At 41.3% G+C, this 16,155-nt stretch overlaps 10 non-coding genes across 10 annotated transcripts; 6 read left to right on the forward strand and 4 right to left on the reverse strand.

The window, feature by feature from the left end:
- Nucleotides 1–309: 309 nt before the first annotated feature.
- Nucleotides 310–400, reverse strand: trnai-uau. The gene is given in 2 exon segments: nt 310–345; nt 364–400. It is a non-coding gene; the product is annotated as a tRNA-Ile (tRNA).
- Nucleotides 401–2,052: 1,652 nt separating this feature from the next.
- Nucleotides 2,053–2,144, reverse strand: trnai-uau. The gene is given in 2 exon segments: nt 2,053–2,088; nt 2,107–2,144. It is a non-coding gene; the product is annotated as a tRNA-Ile (tRNA).
- A 2,903-nt stretch (nt 2,145–5,047) lies between these two features.
- trnar-ucu lies at nt 5,048–5,137 on the forward strand. The gene is given in 2 exon segments: nt 5,048–5,084; nt 5,102–5,137. It is a non-coding gene; the product is annotated as a tRNA-Arg (tRNA).
- Nucleotides 5,138–7,212: 2,075 nt separating this feature from the next.
- trnai-uau lies at nt 7,213–7,302 on the reverse strand. The gene is given in 2 exon segments: nt 7,213–7,248; nt 7,267–7,302. It is a non-coding gene; the product is annotated as a tRNA-Ile (tRNA).
- Nucleotides 7,303–8,499: 1,197 nt separating this feature from the next.
- Nucleotides 8,500–8,589, forward strand: trnar-ucu. The gene is given in 2 exon segments: nt 8,500–8,536; nt 8,554–8,589. It is a non-coding gene; the product is annotated as a tRNA-Arg (tRNA).
- A 1,669-nt stretch (nt 8,590–10,258) lies between these two features.
- Nucleotides 10,259–10,348, forward strand: trnar-ucu. Its single transcript is given in 2 exon segments — nt 10,259–10,295; nt 10,313–10,348. It is a non-coding gene; the product is annotated as a tRNA-Arg (tRNA).
- A 1,649-nt stretch (nt 10,349–11,997) lies between these two features.
- Nucleotides 11,998–12,087, forward strand: trnar-ucu. Its single transcript is given in 2 exon segments — nt 11,998–12,034; nt 12,052–12,087. It is a non-coding gene; the product is annotated as a tRNA-Arg (tRNA).
- A 382-nt stretch (nt 12,088–12,469) lies between these two features.
- trnai-uau lies at nt 12,470–12,560 on the reverse strand. The gene is given in 2 exon segments: nt 12,470–12,505; nt 12,524–12,560. It is a non-coding gene; the product is annotated as a tRNA-Ile (tRNA).
- A 1,197-nt stretch (nt 12,561–13,757) lies between these two features.
- Nucleotides 13,758–13,846, forward strand: trnar-ucu. The gene is given in 2 exon segments: nt 13,758–13,794; nt 13,812–13,846. It is a non-coding gene; the product is annotated as a tRNA-Arg (tRNA).
- A 1,671-nt stretch (nt 13,847–15,517) lies between these two features.
- On the forward strand, nt 15,518–15,607 carry trnar-ucu. The gene is given in 2 exon segments: nt 15,518–15,554; nt 15,572–15,607. It is a non-coding gene; the product is annotated as a tRNA-Arg (tRNA).
- The last annotated feature ends 548 nt before the right edge of the window (nt 15,608–16,155 follow it).

The following is a 16,155-nucleotide window of genomic DNA, read 5'->3' on the forward strand; positions in this document are numbered from 1 at the left end:
ACACAATCCGCTTCTCTGGGTATACTGTGCAGTGCTTGCGGTGCCAGCGTTTGCAAAGAACACCTGCGCCCTCAGCAGAAATGGCACGTTTGAGCGAGCAGTCGACAGTACTTTTGTGTCTGAAGGTACTTTGCGAGAGAGTAATCACAAAATGAGCCTTACGCATATAATAAAAGTGAAAGCAAAGTTTAGAGAAGAAGCGGCAGAAACCAGAAAACCTTCAGAGGTGTGCTTCATCATCATCAAGCGAAATCCTCAGTCCACAGGAATTTATAAAACCAGCAGAAGACATGCTGGCCTTAGACAAGCTGCTCCAGGTGAGGTTCGAACTCACAACCTCGGCATTACACACAGACACTGTCCTATAAGTACCGGCGCTAACCGGTTGCGCCACTGGAGCACTCAAAGTCAAAGGCTAAAATAATAGCTCTATGAATGTGCGTATCTTTCGAACGCCGTCCTCTGAAAACTCAAATTAAACTTCTGCACTGATTGGAATTTGCTCAAGCCGGCTTAGGGACTGATATGCATTTTTCGAGCTCAGCGCAGAAAGCACCTGTCTTAATTCAAATTTCAGACAGCAACGAGGCAGAAACGTTTTTTGTAAATCGTTACATTCCATACTCCGCATTCAAAATGAAATGCATGAAGAAAAAAACAATCTCAATTGAAAGCAGTTCTGGCATAAATCACTCACTCACGTTGGCTTCTCTGTAGACCATGCAGAAAGCATCTTGGTTGTAATCTAAGGCAAATGAAATGTGTACTTTTTAAAATCTTCATTTTATGGATTTTAGCTGTAGTCAACCTCCTGTGGATGTACGAGTGGAAGTGTCTGTAAGTGTTGGCAGGAAAAATTCCACATATCTATTTAGTGAGAAAACAAAGTGCTCACGCTATTCATTCATGTCTGAAAACTCAAGTATTTTTCCTGGTATTTTTTAGGCATTTCCTACGCTGTTTCTCTTTTCCTAAATACATTCCAAATTCGGTTATCTATTACTTTCATTTAACATGCGTGGAAAAGGTACTTTTGCAATGGCCAGGACCCCAACCTGTGTATATTTTATTCAAGGGTGTGTATCGTTTTCTCGAGGTGCTCAAAACTGGAAGCCGCCGGTTGTTTGTGTATATTCAGAATGCAGGTTTTTCTTCAATATATTCAGATACCAAGTTCATTACCATTATCATTTTTTCTACAGCTCACAATCTGGATGGAATTCGTTTTTAATGTTTTCTAGCCTTCATTTTTATATGGAAAGAAAATTGTAGTAACTTCTGGAAATGTTTTCTTGCTCATTGTGTCATTTACACTCAAAACACAAGCTCAAATTCAAGTATTAAATGACATTTAATATTCTCCTTGTTAAAAGCTTCCATTCCCTTCCTCTGTGTCTCTTTCTATGCGGAAGTCTGAAGGAAGATCGACGTTGAAGCCCGTTTCATTGAAATACACTGGAGATTGTCACTGATGGAAATATCGGCAAACCAACTCTGTGAAACTTATCAACATATTCTGCATTTTAGCCCTCGTAGGAAAAATGGGTCCTACTTTGCATTTCTGCAATGCACGATGCGTTTAGCGCCTGGGCTCTGTGGCGCAATGGATAGCGCGTTGGACTTCTAGTCTTCACTGAACAGTGATTCAAGGTTGTGGGTTCGAGTCCACCAGAGTGCAACTTTAGCGAGCCTCATTTCCTTCCGGACAATATCTCGTGCTGGCTACGCTTACCTAGTCTTGCGACGCATCCACACAATCCGCTTCTCTGGGTATACTGTGCAGTGCTTGCGGTGCCAGCGTTTGCAAAGAACACCTGCGCCCTCAGCAGAAATGGCACGTTTGGCGAGCAGTCGACAGTACTTTTGTGTCTGAAGGTACTGCGAGAGTAATCACAAAATGAGGCTTAGCATATAATAAAAGTGAAGCAAAGTTTAGAGAAGAAGCGGGGAAAACAGAAAACCTTCAGAGGTGTGCTTCATCATCATCAAGCGAAATCCTCAGTCCACAGGAATTTATAAAACCAGCAGAAGACATGCTGGCCTTAGACAAGCTGCTCCAGGTGAGGTTCAAACTCACAACCTCGGCATTACACACAGACACTGTCCTATAAGTACCGCACGCTAACCGGTTGCGCCACTGGAGCACTCCAAAGTCAAAGGCTAAAATAATAGCTCTATGAATGTGCGTATCTTTCGAACGCCGTCCTCTGAAAACTCAAATTACACTTCTGCACTGATTGGAATTTGCTCAAGCCGGCTTAGGGACTGATATGCATTTTTTCGAGTGCTCACAGCGTGCAGAAGCACTTGTCTTAATTCAAATTTCAGACAGCAACGAGGCAGAAACGTTTTTGTAAATCGTTACATTCCATACTCCGCATTCAAAAATGAAATGCATGAAGAAAAAAAAATCTCAATTGAAAGCAGTTCTGGCATAAATCACTCACTCACGTTGGCTTCTCTGTAGACCATGCAGAAAGCATCTTGGTTGTAATCTAAGGCAAATGAAATGTGTACTTTTTAAAATCTTCATTTTATGGATTTTAGCTGTAGTCAACCTCCTGTGGATGTACGAGTGGGAAATGTCTCGTAAGTGTTGGCAGGAAAAATTCCACATATCTATTTAGTGAGAAAACAAAGTGCTCACGCTATTCATTCATGTCTGAAAACTCAAGTATTTTTCCTGGTATTTTTTAGGCATTTCCTACGCTGTTTTCTCTTTTCCTAAATACATTCCAAATTCGGTTATCTATTACTTTCATTTAACATGCATGGAAAAGGTACTTTTGCAATGGCCAGGACCCCAACCTGTGTATATTTTATTCAAGGGTGTGTACGCTTTTCTCCGGAGGTGCTCAAAACTGGAAGCCGCCGTTGTTTGTGTATATTCAGAATGCAGGTTTTTCTTCAATATATTCAGATACCAAGTTCATTACCATTATCATTTTTCTACAGCTCACAATCTGGATGGAATTCGTTTTAATGTTTTCAGCCTTCATTTTTATATGGAAAGAAAATTGTAGTAACTTTGGAAATGTTTTCTTCTATTGTGCATTTTCAAAACACAAGCTCAAATTCAAGTATTAAATGACATTTAATATTCTCCTGTTAAAAGCTTCCATTCCTTCCTCTGTGTTCTTTCTATGCGGAAGTCTGAAGGAAGATCGACGTTGAAGCCCGTTTCATTGAAATACACTGAGATTGTCACTGATGGAAATATCGGCAAACCAACTCTGGAAACTTATCAACATATTCTGATTTTAGCCCTCGTAGGAAAAATGGGTCCTACTTTTCATTTCTGCAAGCAGATGCGTTTAGTGCCTGGCTCTGTGGCGCAATGGATAGCTGTGACTTCTAGTCTTCACTGAACAGTGATTCAAAGGTTGTGGGTTGGTACCAGAGTCGCAACTTTAGCGAGCCTCATTTCCCTTTCCGGGCAATATCTCGTGCTGGCTCGCTTACCTAGTCTTGCGACGCATCCCACAATCCGCTTCTCTGGGTATACTGTGCAGTGCTTGCGGTGCCAGCGTTTAAAAGAACACCTGCCCTCAGCAGAAATGGCACGTTTGAGCGAGCAGTCGACAGTACTTTTGTGTCTGAAGGTTTTAGAGAGAGTAATCACAAATGAGCTTACGATATAATAAAAGTGAAAGCAAAGTTTAGAGAAGCGAGCAGAAAACCTTCAGAGAGTGTGCTTCATCATCATCAAGCCGAAATCCTCAGTCCACGGAATTTATAAAACCAGCAGAAGACATGCTGGCCTTGAGACAAGCTGCGTCCAGGGGGAGGTTCAACTCACAACCTCGGCATTACCACACAGACACTGTCCTTAGTACGCGCAACGGGTTTCGCCACTGAGCACTAAAGTCAAAGGCTAAAATAATAGCTCTATGAATTTCGTATCTTCGAACGCGTCCTCTGAAAACTCAAATTAAACTTTGCACTGATTGGAATTTGCCTCGCCGGGTTAGGGACTGATATGCATTTTTCGAGGCTCAAGCGAGAAAGCACTTGTCTTAATTCAAATTTTAGACAGCACCGAGGCAGAAACGTTTTTGTAAATCGTTACATTCCATACTCCGCATTCAAAATGAAATGCATGAAGAAAAAACAATCTCAATTGAAAGCAGTTCTGGCATAAATCACTCACTCACGTTGGCTTCTCTGTAGACCATGCAGAAAGCATCTTGGTTGTAATCTAAGGCAAATGAAATGTGTACTTTTTAAAATCTTCATTTTATGGATTTTTAGCTGTAGTCAACCTCCTGTGGATGTACGAGTGGAAGTGTCTCGTAAGTGTTGGCAGGAAAAATTCCACATATCTATTTAGTGAGAAAACAAAGTGCTCACGCTATTCATTCATGTCTGAAAACTCAAGTATTTTTCCTGGTATTTTTTTAGGCATTTCCTACGCTGTTTTCTCTTTTCCTAAATACAGTTCAAATTCGGTTATCTATTACTTTCATTTAACATGCGTGGAAAAGGTACTTTTGCAATGGCCAGGACCCCAACCTGTGTATATTTTATTCAAGGGGTGTGTACGTTTTCTCCGGAGGTGCTCAAAACTGAAGCCGCCGGTTGTTTGTGTATATTCAGAATGCAGGTTTTTCTTCAATATATTCAGATACCAAGTTCATTACCATTATCATTTTTTCTACAGCTCACAATCTGGATGGAATTCGTTTTTAATGTTTTCAGCCTTCATTTTTATATGGAAAGAAAATTGTAGTAACTTCTGGAAATGTTTTCTTGCTCATTGTGTCATTTACACTCAAAACACAAGCTCAAATTCAAGTATTAAAATGACATTTAATATTCTCCTTGTTAAAATCTTCCATTCCCTTCCTCTGTGTCTCTTTCTATGCGGAAGTCTGAAGGAAGATCGACGTTGAAGCCCGTTTCATTGAAATACACTGGAGATTGTCACTGATGGAAATATCGGCAAACCAACTCTGTGAAACTTATCAACATATTCTGCATTTTAGCCCTCGTAGGAAAATGGGTCCTACTTTGCATTTCTGCAATGCACGATGCGTTTAGCGCCTGTGGCTCTGTGGCGCAATGGATAGCGCGTTGGACTTCTAGTCTTCACTGAACAGTGATTCAAAGGTTGTGGGTTCGAGTCCCACCAGAGTCGCAACTTTAGCGAGCCTCATTTCCTTCCGGACAATATCTCGTGCTGGCTACGCTTACCTAGTCTTGCGACGCATCCACACAATCCGCTTCTCTGGGTATACTGTGCAGTGCTTGCGGTGCCAGCGTTTGCAAAGAACACCTGCGCCCTCAGCAGAAATGGCACGTTTGAGCGAGCAGTCGACAGTACTTTTGTGTCTGAAGGTACTTTGAGAGAGTAATCACAAAATGAGCATTACGCATATAATAAAAGTGAAAGCAAAGTTTAGAGAAGAAGCGGCAGAAAACCTTCAGAGAGTGTGCTTCATCATCATCAAGCGAAATCCTCAGTCCACAGGAATTTATAAAACCAGCAGAAGACATGCTGGCCTTAGACAAGCTGCTCCAGGTGAGGTTCGAACTCACAACCTCGCATTACACACAGACACTGTCCTATAAGTACCGCGCTAACCGGTTGCGCCACTGGAGCACTCCAAAGTCAAAGGCTAAAATAATAGCTCTATGAATGTGCGTATCTTTCGAACGCCGTCCTCTGAAAACTCAAATTAACTTCTGCACTGATTGGAATTTGCTCAACGGCTTAGGGACTGATATGCATTTTTCGAGCGCTCACAGCGTGCAGAAAGCACTTGTCTTAATTCAAATTTCAGACAGCAACGAGGCAGAAACGTTTTTTGTAAATCGTTACATTCCATACTCCGCATTCAAAATGAAATGCATGAAGAAAAAACAATCTCAATTGAAAGCAGTTCTGGCATAAATCACTCACTCACGTTGGCTTCTCTGTAGACCATGCAGAAAGCATCTTGGTTGTAATCTAAGGCAAATGAAATGTGTACTTTTTAAAATCTTCATTTTATGGATTTTTAGCTGTAGTCAACCTCCTGTGGATGTACGAGTGGAAGTGTCTCGTAAGTGTTGGCAGGAAAAATTCCACATATCTATTTAGTGAGAAAACAAAGTGCTCACGCTATTCATTCATGTCTGAAAACCTCAAGTATTTTTTCCTTGTATTTTTTAGGCATTTCCTACGCTGTTTTCTTTTCCTAAATACATTTCCAAATTCGGTTATCTATTACTTTCATTTAACATGCATGGAAAAGGTACTTTTGCAATGGCCAGGACCCCAACCTGTGTATATTTTATTCAAGGGTGTGTAGCTTTCTCCGGAGGTGCTCAAAACTGGAAGCCGCCGGTTGTTTGTGTATATTCAGAATGCAGGTTTTTCTTCAATATATTCAGATACCAAGTTCATTACCATTATCATTTTTTCTACAGCTCACAATCTGGATGGAATTCGTTTTAATGTTTTCAGCCTTCATTTTTATATGGAAAGAAAATTGTAGTAACTTCTGGAAATGTTTTCTTGCTCATTGTGTCATTTACACTCAAAACACAAGCTCAAATTCAAGTATTAAAATGACATTTAATATTCTCCTTGTTAAAAGCTTCCATTCCCTTCCTCTGTGTCTCTTTCTATGCGGAAGTCTGAAGGAAGATCGACGTTGAAGCCCGTTTCATTGAAATACACTGGAGATTGTCACTGATGGAAATATCGGCAACCAAACCCTTTGTGAAACTTATAACATATTTTTGCATTTTGCCCTCGGGGAAAAAATGGGTCCACTTTTTTTTGCAATGAAATGCGTTTACGCCCCTGTGGGAAGGGATAGGGGTTGGGATTTCTAGTCTTCACGAACAGTGATTCAAAGGTTGTGGGTCGAGTCCCACCAGTTCAACTTTAGGAGCCCCCACCTTTCCGGAAAATATCTCGGTGGCTATCCGCTTGCGACCATCCCACAATCCGCCTCTGGGATTTGGGAGTGCCGGGAAGGTTTTCAAAACCCGCCCTCAGCAGAAATGGGAGTTTGAGCGAGCAGTCGAAGTACTTTTGTGTTGAAGGTCTTTTCAGAGAGTAATCACAAATGAGCTTACGCATATAATAAAAAATGAAAAAAAGTTTAGAGAAGAAGGGCAGAAAAAAAACCTTCAGAGAGTGTGCTTCATCATCATCAAGCGAAATCCTCAGTCCACAGGAATTTATAAAACCAGCAGAAGACATGCTGGCCTTAGACAAGCTGCTCCAGGTGAGGTTCGAACTCACAACCTCGGCATTACACACAGACACTGTCCTATAAGTACCGCGCTAACCGGTTGCGCCACTGGAGCACTCCAAAGTCAAAGGCTAAAATAATAGCTCTATGAATGTGCGTATCTTTCGAACGCCGTCCCTCTGAAAACTCAAATTAACTTCTGCACTGATTGGAATTTGCTCAAGCCGGCTTAGGGACTGATATGCATTTTTTCGAGGCTCACAGCGTGCAGAAAGCACTTGTCTTAATTCAAATTTCAGACAGCAACGAGGCAGAAACGTTTTTTGTAAATCGTTACATTCCATACTCCGCATTCAAAATGAAATGCATGAAGAAAAAAACAATCTCAATTGAAAGCAGTTCTGGCATAAATCACTCACTCACGTTGGCTTCTCTGTAGACCATGCAGAAAGCATCTTGGTTGTAATCTAAGGCAAATGAAATGTGTACTTTTTAAAATCTTCATTTTATGGATTTTTAGCTGTAGTCAACCTCCTGTGGATGTACGAGTGGAAGTGTCTCGTAAGTGTTGGCAGGAAAAATTCCACATATCTATTTAGTGAGAAAACAAAGTGCTCACGCTATTCATTCATGTCTGAAAACTCAAGTATTTTTCCTGGTATTTTTAGGCATTTCCTACGCTGTTTTCTCTTTCCTAAATACATTCAAATTCGGTTATCTATTACTTTCATTTAACATGCATGGAAAAGGTACTTTTGCAATGGCCAGGACCCCAACCTGTGTATATTTTATTCAAGGGGTGTGTACGTTTTCTCCGGAGGTGCTCAAAACTGGAAGCCGCGGTTGTTTGTGTATATTCAGAATGCAGGTTTTTCTTCAATATATTCAGATACCAAGTTCATTACCATTATCATTTTTTCTACAGCTCACAATCTGGATGGAATTCGTTTTAATGTTTTCAGCCTTCATTTTTTATATGGAAAGAAAATTGTAGTAACTTCTGGAAATGTTTTCTTGCTCATTGTGTCATTTACACTCAAAACACAAGCTCAAATTCAAGTATTAAAATGACATTTAATATTCTCCTTGTTAAAAGCTTCCATTCCCTTCCTCTGTGTCTCTTTCTAGCGGAAGTCTGAAGGAAGATCGACGTTGAAGCCCGTTTCATTGAAATACACTGGAGATTGTCACTGATGGAAATATCGGCAAACCAACTCTGTGAAACTTATCAACATATTCTGCATTTTAGCCCTCGTAGGGAAAAATGGGTCCTACTTTGCATTTCTGCAATGCACGAGCGTTTAGCGCCGCTGGCTCTGTGGCGCAATGGATAGCGCGTTGGACTTCTAGTCTTCACTGAACAGTGATTCAAAGGTTGTGGGTTCGAGTCCCACCAGAGTCGCAACTTTAGCGAGCCTCATTTCCTTCCGGACAATATCTCGTGCTGGCTACGCTTACCTAGTCTTGCGACGCATCCACACAATCCGCTTCTCTGGGTATACTGTGCAGTGCTTGCGGTGCCAGCGTTTGCAAAGAACACCTGCGCCCTCAGCAGAAATGGCACGTTTGAGCGAGCAGTCGACAGTACTTTTGTGTCTGAAGGTACCTTAGAGAGAGTAATCACAAAATGAGCCTTACGCATATAATAAAAGTGAAAGCAAAGTTTAGAGAAGAAGCGGCAGAAAACCTTCAGAGAGTGTGCTTCATCATCATCAAGCGAAATCCTCAGTCCACAGGAATTTATAAAACCAGCAGAAGACATGCTGGCCTTAGACAAGCTGCTCCAGGTGAGGTTCGAACTCACAACCTCGGCATTACACACAGACACTGTCCTATAAGTACCGCGCTAACCGGTTCGCCACTGGAGCACTCCAAAGTCAAAGGCTAAAATAATAGCTCTATGAATGTGCGTATCTTTCGAACGCCGTCCTCTGAAAACTCAAATTAAACTTCTGCACTGATTGGAATTTGCTCAAGCCGGCTTAGGGACTGATATGCATTTTTCGAGCTACAGCGTGCAGAAAGCACTTGTCTTAATTCAAATTTCAGACAGCAACGAGGCAGAAACGTTTTTTGTAAATCGTTACATTCCATACTCCGCATTCAAAATGAAATGCATGAAGAAAAAAACAATCTCAATTGAAAGCAGTTCTGGCATAAATCACTCACTCACGTTGGCTTCTCTGTAGACCATGCAGAAAGCATCTTGGTTGTAATCTAAGGCAAATGAAATGTGTACTTTTTAAAATCTTCATTTTATGGATTTTAGCTGTAGTCAACCTCCTGTGGATGTACGAGTGGAAGTGTCTCGTAAGTGTTGGCAGGAAAAATTCCACATATCTATTTAGTGAGAAAACAAAGTGCTCACGCTATTCATTCATGTCTGAAAAACTCAAGTATTTTTTCCTGGTATTTTTTTAGGCATTTCCTACGCTGTTTTCTCTTTTCCTAAATACATTCCAAATTCAGGTTATCTATTACTTTCATTTAACATGCATGGAAAAGGTACTTTTGCAATGGCCAGGACCCCAACCTGTGTATATTTTATTCAAGGGGTGTGTACGTTTTCTCCGGAGGTGCTCAAAACTGGAAGCACGCCGGTTGTTTGTGTATATTCAGAATGCAGGTTTTTCTTCAATATATTCAGATACCAAGTTCATTACCATTATCATTTTTCTACAGCTCTACAATCTGGATGGAATTCGTTTTTAATGTTTTCAGCCTTCATTTTTTATATGGAAAGAAAATTGTAGTAACTTCTGGAAATGTTTTCTTGCTCATTGTGTCATTTACACTCAAAACACAAGCTCAAATTCAAGTATTAAAATGACATTTAATATTCTCCTTGTTAAAGCTTCCATTCCCTTCCTCTGTGTCTCTTTCTATGCGGAAGTCTGAAGGAAGATCGACGTTGAAGCCCGTTTCATTGAAATACACTGGAGATTGTCACTGATGGAAATATCGGCAAACCAACTCTGTGAAACTTATCAACATATTCTGCATTTTAGCCCTCGTAGGAAAAATGGGTCCTACTTTGCATTTCTGCAATGCACGATGCGTTTAGCGCCGCTGGCTCTGTGGCGCAATGGATAGCGCGTTGGACTTCTAGTCTTCACTGAACAGTGATTCAAAGGTTGTGGGTTCGAGTCCCACCAGAGTCGCAACTTTAGCGAGCCTCATTTCCTTCGGACAATATCTCGTGCGCTACGCTTACCTAGTCTTGCGCGCATCCACACAATCCGCTTCTCTGGGTATACTGTGCAGTGCTTGCGGTGCCAGCGTTTGCAAAGAACACCTGCGCCTCAGCAGAAATGGCACGTTTGAGCGAGCAGTCGACAGTACTTTGTGTCTGAAGGTACTTTCGAGAGAGTAATCACAAATGAGCTTACGCATATAATAAAAGTGAAAGCAAAGTTTAGAGAAGAAGCGGCAGAAAACCTTCAGAGAGTGTGCTTCATCATCATCAAGCGAAATCCTCAGTCCACAGGAATTTATAAAACCAGCAGAAGACATGCTGCTCCAGGTGAGGTTCGAACTCACAACCTCGGCATTACACACAGACACTGTCCTATAAGTACGCTGCGCTAACCGGTTGCGCCACTGGAGCACTCCAAAGTCAAAGGCTAAAATAATAGCTCTATGAATGTGCGTATCTTTCGACGCCGTCCTCTGAAAACTCAAATTACACTTCTGCACTGATTGGAATTTGCTCAAGCCGGCTTAGGGACTGATATGCATTTTTTCGAGCGCTCACAGCGTGCAGAAAGCACTTGTCTTAATTCAAATTTCAGACAGCAACGAGGCAGAAACGTTTTTTGTAAATCGTTACATTCCATACTCCGCATTCAAAATGAAATGCATGAAGAAAAAAACAATCTCAATTGAAAGCAGTTCTGGCATAAATCACTCACTCACGTTGGCTTCTCTGTAGACCATGCAGAAAGCATCTTGGTTGTAATCTAAGGCAAATGAAATGTGTACTTTTTAAAATCTTCATTTTATGGATTTTTAGCTGTAGTCAACCTCCTGTGGATGTACGAGTGGAAGTGTCTCGTAAGTGTTGGCAGGAAAAATTCCACATATCTATTTAGTGAGAAAACAAAGTGCTCACGCTATTCATTCATGTCTGAAAAACTCAAGTATTTTTTCCTGGTATTTTTTTAGGCATTTCCTAAGCTGTTTTCTCTTTCCTAAATACATTCCAAATTCGGTTATCTATTACTTTCATTTAACATGCGTGGAAAAGGTACTTTTGCAATGGCCAGGACCCCAACCTGTGTATATTTTATTCAAGGGGTGTGTACGTTTTCTCGGAGGTGCTCAAAACTGGAAGCCGCCGGTTGTTTGTGTATATTCAGAATGCAGGTTTTTCTTCAATATATTCAGATACCAAGTTCATTACCATTATCATTTTTTCTACAGCTCACAATCTGGATGGAATTCGTTTTTAATGTTTTCAGCCTTCATTTTTTATATGGAAAGAAAATTGTAGTAACTTCTGGAAATGTTTTCTTGCTCATTGTGTCATTTACACTCAAAACACAAGCTCAAATTCAAGTATTAAAATGACATTTAATATTCTCCTTGTTAAAAGCTTCCATTCCCTTCCTCTGTGTCTCTTTCTATGCGGAAGTCTGAAGGAAGATCGACGTTGAAGCCCGTTTCATTGAAATACACTGGAGATTGTCACTGATGGAAATATCGCAAACCAACTCTGTGAAACTTATCAACATATTCTGCATTTTAGCCCTCGTAGGAAAAATGGGTCCTACTTTGCATTTCTGCAATGCACGATGCGTTTAGCGCCGCTGGCTCTGTGGCGCAATGGATAGCGCGTTGGACTTCTAGTCTTCACTGAACAGTGATTCAAAGGTTGTGGGTTCGAGTCCCACCAGAGTCGCAACTTTAGCGAGCCTCATTTCCTTCCGGACAATATCTCGTGCTGGCTACGCTTACCTAGTCTTGCGACGCATCCACACAATCCGCTTCTCTGGGTATACTGTGCAGTGCTTGCGGTGCCAGCGTTTGCAAAGAACACCTGCGCCCTCAGCAGAAATGGCACGTTTGAGCGAGCAGTCGACAGTACTTTTGTGTCTGAAGGTACTTTGCGAGAGAGTAATCACAAAATGAGCATTACGCATATAATAAAAGTGAAAGCAAAGTTTAGAGAAGAAGCGGCAGAAAACCAACCTTCAGAGAGTGTGCTTCATCATCATCAAGCGAAATCCTCAGTCCACAGGAATTTATAAAACCAGCAGAAGACATGCTGGCCTTAGACAAGCTGCTCCAGGTGAGGTTCGAACTCACAACCTCGGCATTACACACAGACACTGTCCTATAAGTACGCGCGCTAACCGGTTGCGCCACTGGAGCACTCAAAGTCAAAGGCTAAAATAATAGCTCTATGAATGTGCGTATCTTTCGAACGCCGTCCTCTGAAAACTCAAATTAACTTCTGCACTGATTGGAATTTGCTCAAGCCGGCTTAGGGACTGATATGCATTTTTCGAGGCTCACAGCGTGCAGAAAGCACTTGTCTTAATTCAAATTTCAGACAGCAACGAGGCAGAAACGTTTTTTGTAAATCGTTACATTCCATACTCCGCATTCAAAATGAAATGCATGAAGAAAAAAACAATCTCAATTGAAAGCAGTTCTGGCATAAATCACTCACTCACGTTGGCTTCTCTGTAGACCATGCAGAAAGCATCTTGGTTGTAATCTAAGGCAAATGAAATGTGTACTTTTAAAATCTTCATTTTATGGATTTTTAGCTGTAGTCAACCTCCTGTGGATGTACGAGTGGAAGTGTCTCGTAAGTGTTGGCAGGAAAAATTCCACATATCTATTTAGTGAGAAAACAAAGTGCTCACGCTATTCATTCATGTCTGAAAACTCAAGTATTTTTTCCTGGTATTTTTAGGCATTTCCTACGCTGTTTCTCTTTTCCTAAATACAGTTCAAATTCGGTTATCTATTACTTTCATTTAACATGCGTGGAAAAGGTACTTTTGCAATGGCCAGGACCCCAACCTGTGTATATTTTATTCAAGGGTGTGTACGTTTTTCTCCGGAGGTGCTCAAAACTGGAAGCCGCCGGTTGTTTGTGTATATTCAGAATGCAGGTTTTTCTTCAATATATTCAGATACCAAGTTCATTACCATTATCATTTTTTCTACAGCTCACAATCTGGATGGAATTCGTTTTAATGTTTTCAGCCTTCATTTTTTATATGGAAAGAAAATTGTAGTAACTTCTGGAAATGTTTTCTTGCTCATTGTGTCATTTACACTCAAAACACAAGCTCAAATTCAAGTATTAAAATGACATTTAATATTCTCCTTGTTAAAAGCTTCCATTCCCTTCCTCTGTGTCTCTTTCTATGCGGAAGTCTGAAGGAAGATCGACGTTGAAGCCCGTTTCATTGAAATACACTGGAGATTGTCACTGATGGAAATATCGGCAAACCAACTCTGTGAAACTTATCAACATATTCTGCATTTTAGCCCTCGTAGGAAAAATGGGTCCTACTTTGCATTTCTGCAATGCACGATGCGTTTAGCGCCGCTGGCTCTGTGGCGCAATGGATAGCGCGTTGGACTTCTAGTCTTCACTGAACAGTGATTCAAAGGTTGTGGTTCGAGTCCCACCAGAGTCGCAACTTTAGCGAGCCTCATTTCCTTCCGGACAATATCTCGTGCTGGCTACGCTTACCTAGTCTTGCGACGCATCCACACAATCCGCTTCTCTGGGTATACTGTGCAGTGCTTGCGGTGCCAGCGTTTGCAAAGAACACCTGCGCCCTCAGCAGAAATGGCACGTTTGAGCGAGCAGTCGACAGTACTTTTGTGTCTGAAGGTACTTTGCGAGAGAGTAATCACAAAATGAGCCTTACGCATATAATAAAAGTGAAAGCAAAGTTTAGAGAAGAAGCGGCAGAAAACCAGAAAACCTTCAGAGAGTGTGCTTCATCATCATCAAGCGAAATCCTCAGTCCACAGGAATTTATAAAACCAGCAGAAGACATGCTGGCCTTAGACAAGCTGCTCCAGGTGAGGTTCGAACTCACAACCTCGGCATTACACACAGACACTGTCCTATAAGTACCGCGCTAACCGGTTCGCCACTGGAGCACTCAAAGTCAAAGGCTAAAATAATAGCTCTATGAATGTGCGTATCTTTCGAACGCCGTCCTCTGAAAACTCAAATTAACTTCTGCACTGATTGGAATTTGCTCAAGCCGGCTTAGGGACTGATATGCATTTTTGAGCTCACAGCGTAGAAAGCACTTGTCTTAATTCAAATTTCAGACAGCAACGAGGCAGAAACGTTTTTTGTAAATCGTTACATTCCATACTCCGCATTCAAAATGAAATGCATGAAGAAAAAAACAATCTCAATTGAAAGCAGTTCTGGCATAAATCACTCACTCACGTTGGCTTCTCTGTAGACCATGCAGAAAGCATCTTGGTTGTAATCTAAGGCAAATGAAATGTTTACTTTTTAAAATCTTCATTTTATGGATTTTTAGCTGTAGTCAACCTCCTGTGGATGTACGAGTGGAAGTGTCTCGTAAGTGTTGGCAGGAAAAATTCCACATATCTATTTAGTGAGAAAACAAAGTGCTCACGCTATTCATTCATGTCTGAAAAACTCAAGTATTTTTGCCTGGTATTTTTTTAGGCATTTCCTACGCTGTTTCTCTTTTCCTAAATACATTCCAAATTCGGTTATCTATTACTTTCATTTAACATGCATGGAAAAGGTACTTTTGCAATGGCCAGGACCCCAACCTGTGTATATTTTATTCAAGGGGTGTGTACGTTTTCTCGGAGGTGCTCAAAACTGGAAGCCGCCGGTTGTTTGTGTATATTCAGAATGCAGGTTTTTCTTCAATATATTCAGATACCAAGTTCATTACCATTATCATTTTTTCTACAGCTCACAATCTGGATGGAATTCGTTTTTAATGTTTTCAGCCTTCATTTTTTATATGGAAAGAAAATTGTAGTAACTTCTGGAAATGTTTTCTTGCTCATTGTGTCATTTACACTCAAAACACAAGCTCAAATTCAAGTATTAAAATGACATTTAATATTCTCCTTGTTAAAAGCTTCCATTCCCTTCCTCTGTGTCTCTTTCTATGCGGAAGTCTGAAGGAAGATCGACGTTGAAGCCCGTTTCATTGAAATACACTGGAGATTGTCACTGATGGAAATATCGGCAAACCAACTCTGTGAAACTTATCAACATATTCTGCATTTTAGCCCTCGTAGGAAAATGGGTCCTACTTTGCATTTCTGCAATGCACGATGCGTTTAGCGCCGCTGGCTCTGTGGCGCAATGGATAGCGCGTTGGACTTCTAGTCTTCACTGAACAGTGATTCAAAGGTTGTGGGTTCGAGTCCCACCAGAGTCGCAACTTTAGCGAGCCTCATTTCCTTCCGGACAATATCTCGTGCTGGCTACGCTTACCTAGTCTTGCGACGCATCCACACAATCCGCTTCTCTGGGTATACTGTGCAGTGCTTGCGGTGCCAGCGTTTGCAAAAAACACCTGCGCCCTCAGCAGAAATGGCACGTTTGAGCGAGCAGTCGACAGTACTTTTGTGTCTGAAGGTACTTTGCGAGAGAGTAATCACAAAATGAGCCTTACGCATATAATAAAAGTGAAAGCAAAGTTTAGAGAAGAAGCGGCAGAAAACCAGAAAACCTTCAGAGAGTGTGCTTCATCATCATCAAGCGAAATCCTCAGTCCACAGGAATTTATAAAACCAGCAGAAGACATGCTGGCCTTAGACAACTGCTCCAGGTGAGGTTCAACTCACAACCTCGGCATTACACACAGACACTGTCCTATAAGTACCCGCTAACCGGTTGCGCCACTGAGCACTCCAAAGTCAAAGGCTAAAATAATAGCTCTATGAATGTGCGTATCTTTCGAACGCCTCCTCTGAACAAACTTTC

This window comes from Polypterus senegalus, unplaced genomic scaffold, assembly GCF_016835505.1.
Source record: "Polypterus senegalus isolate Bchr_013 unplaced genomic scaffold, ASM1683550v1 scaffold_1537, whole genome shotgun sequence".
Classification (NCBI taxonomy): Eukaryota; Metazoa; Chordata; class Cladistia; order Polypteriformes; family Polypteridae; genus Polypterus; species Polypterus senegalus.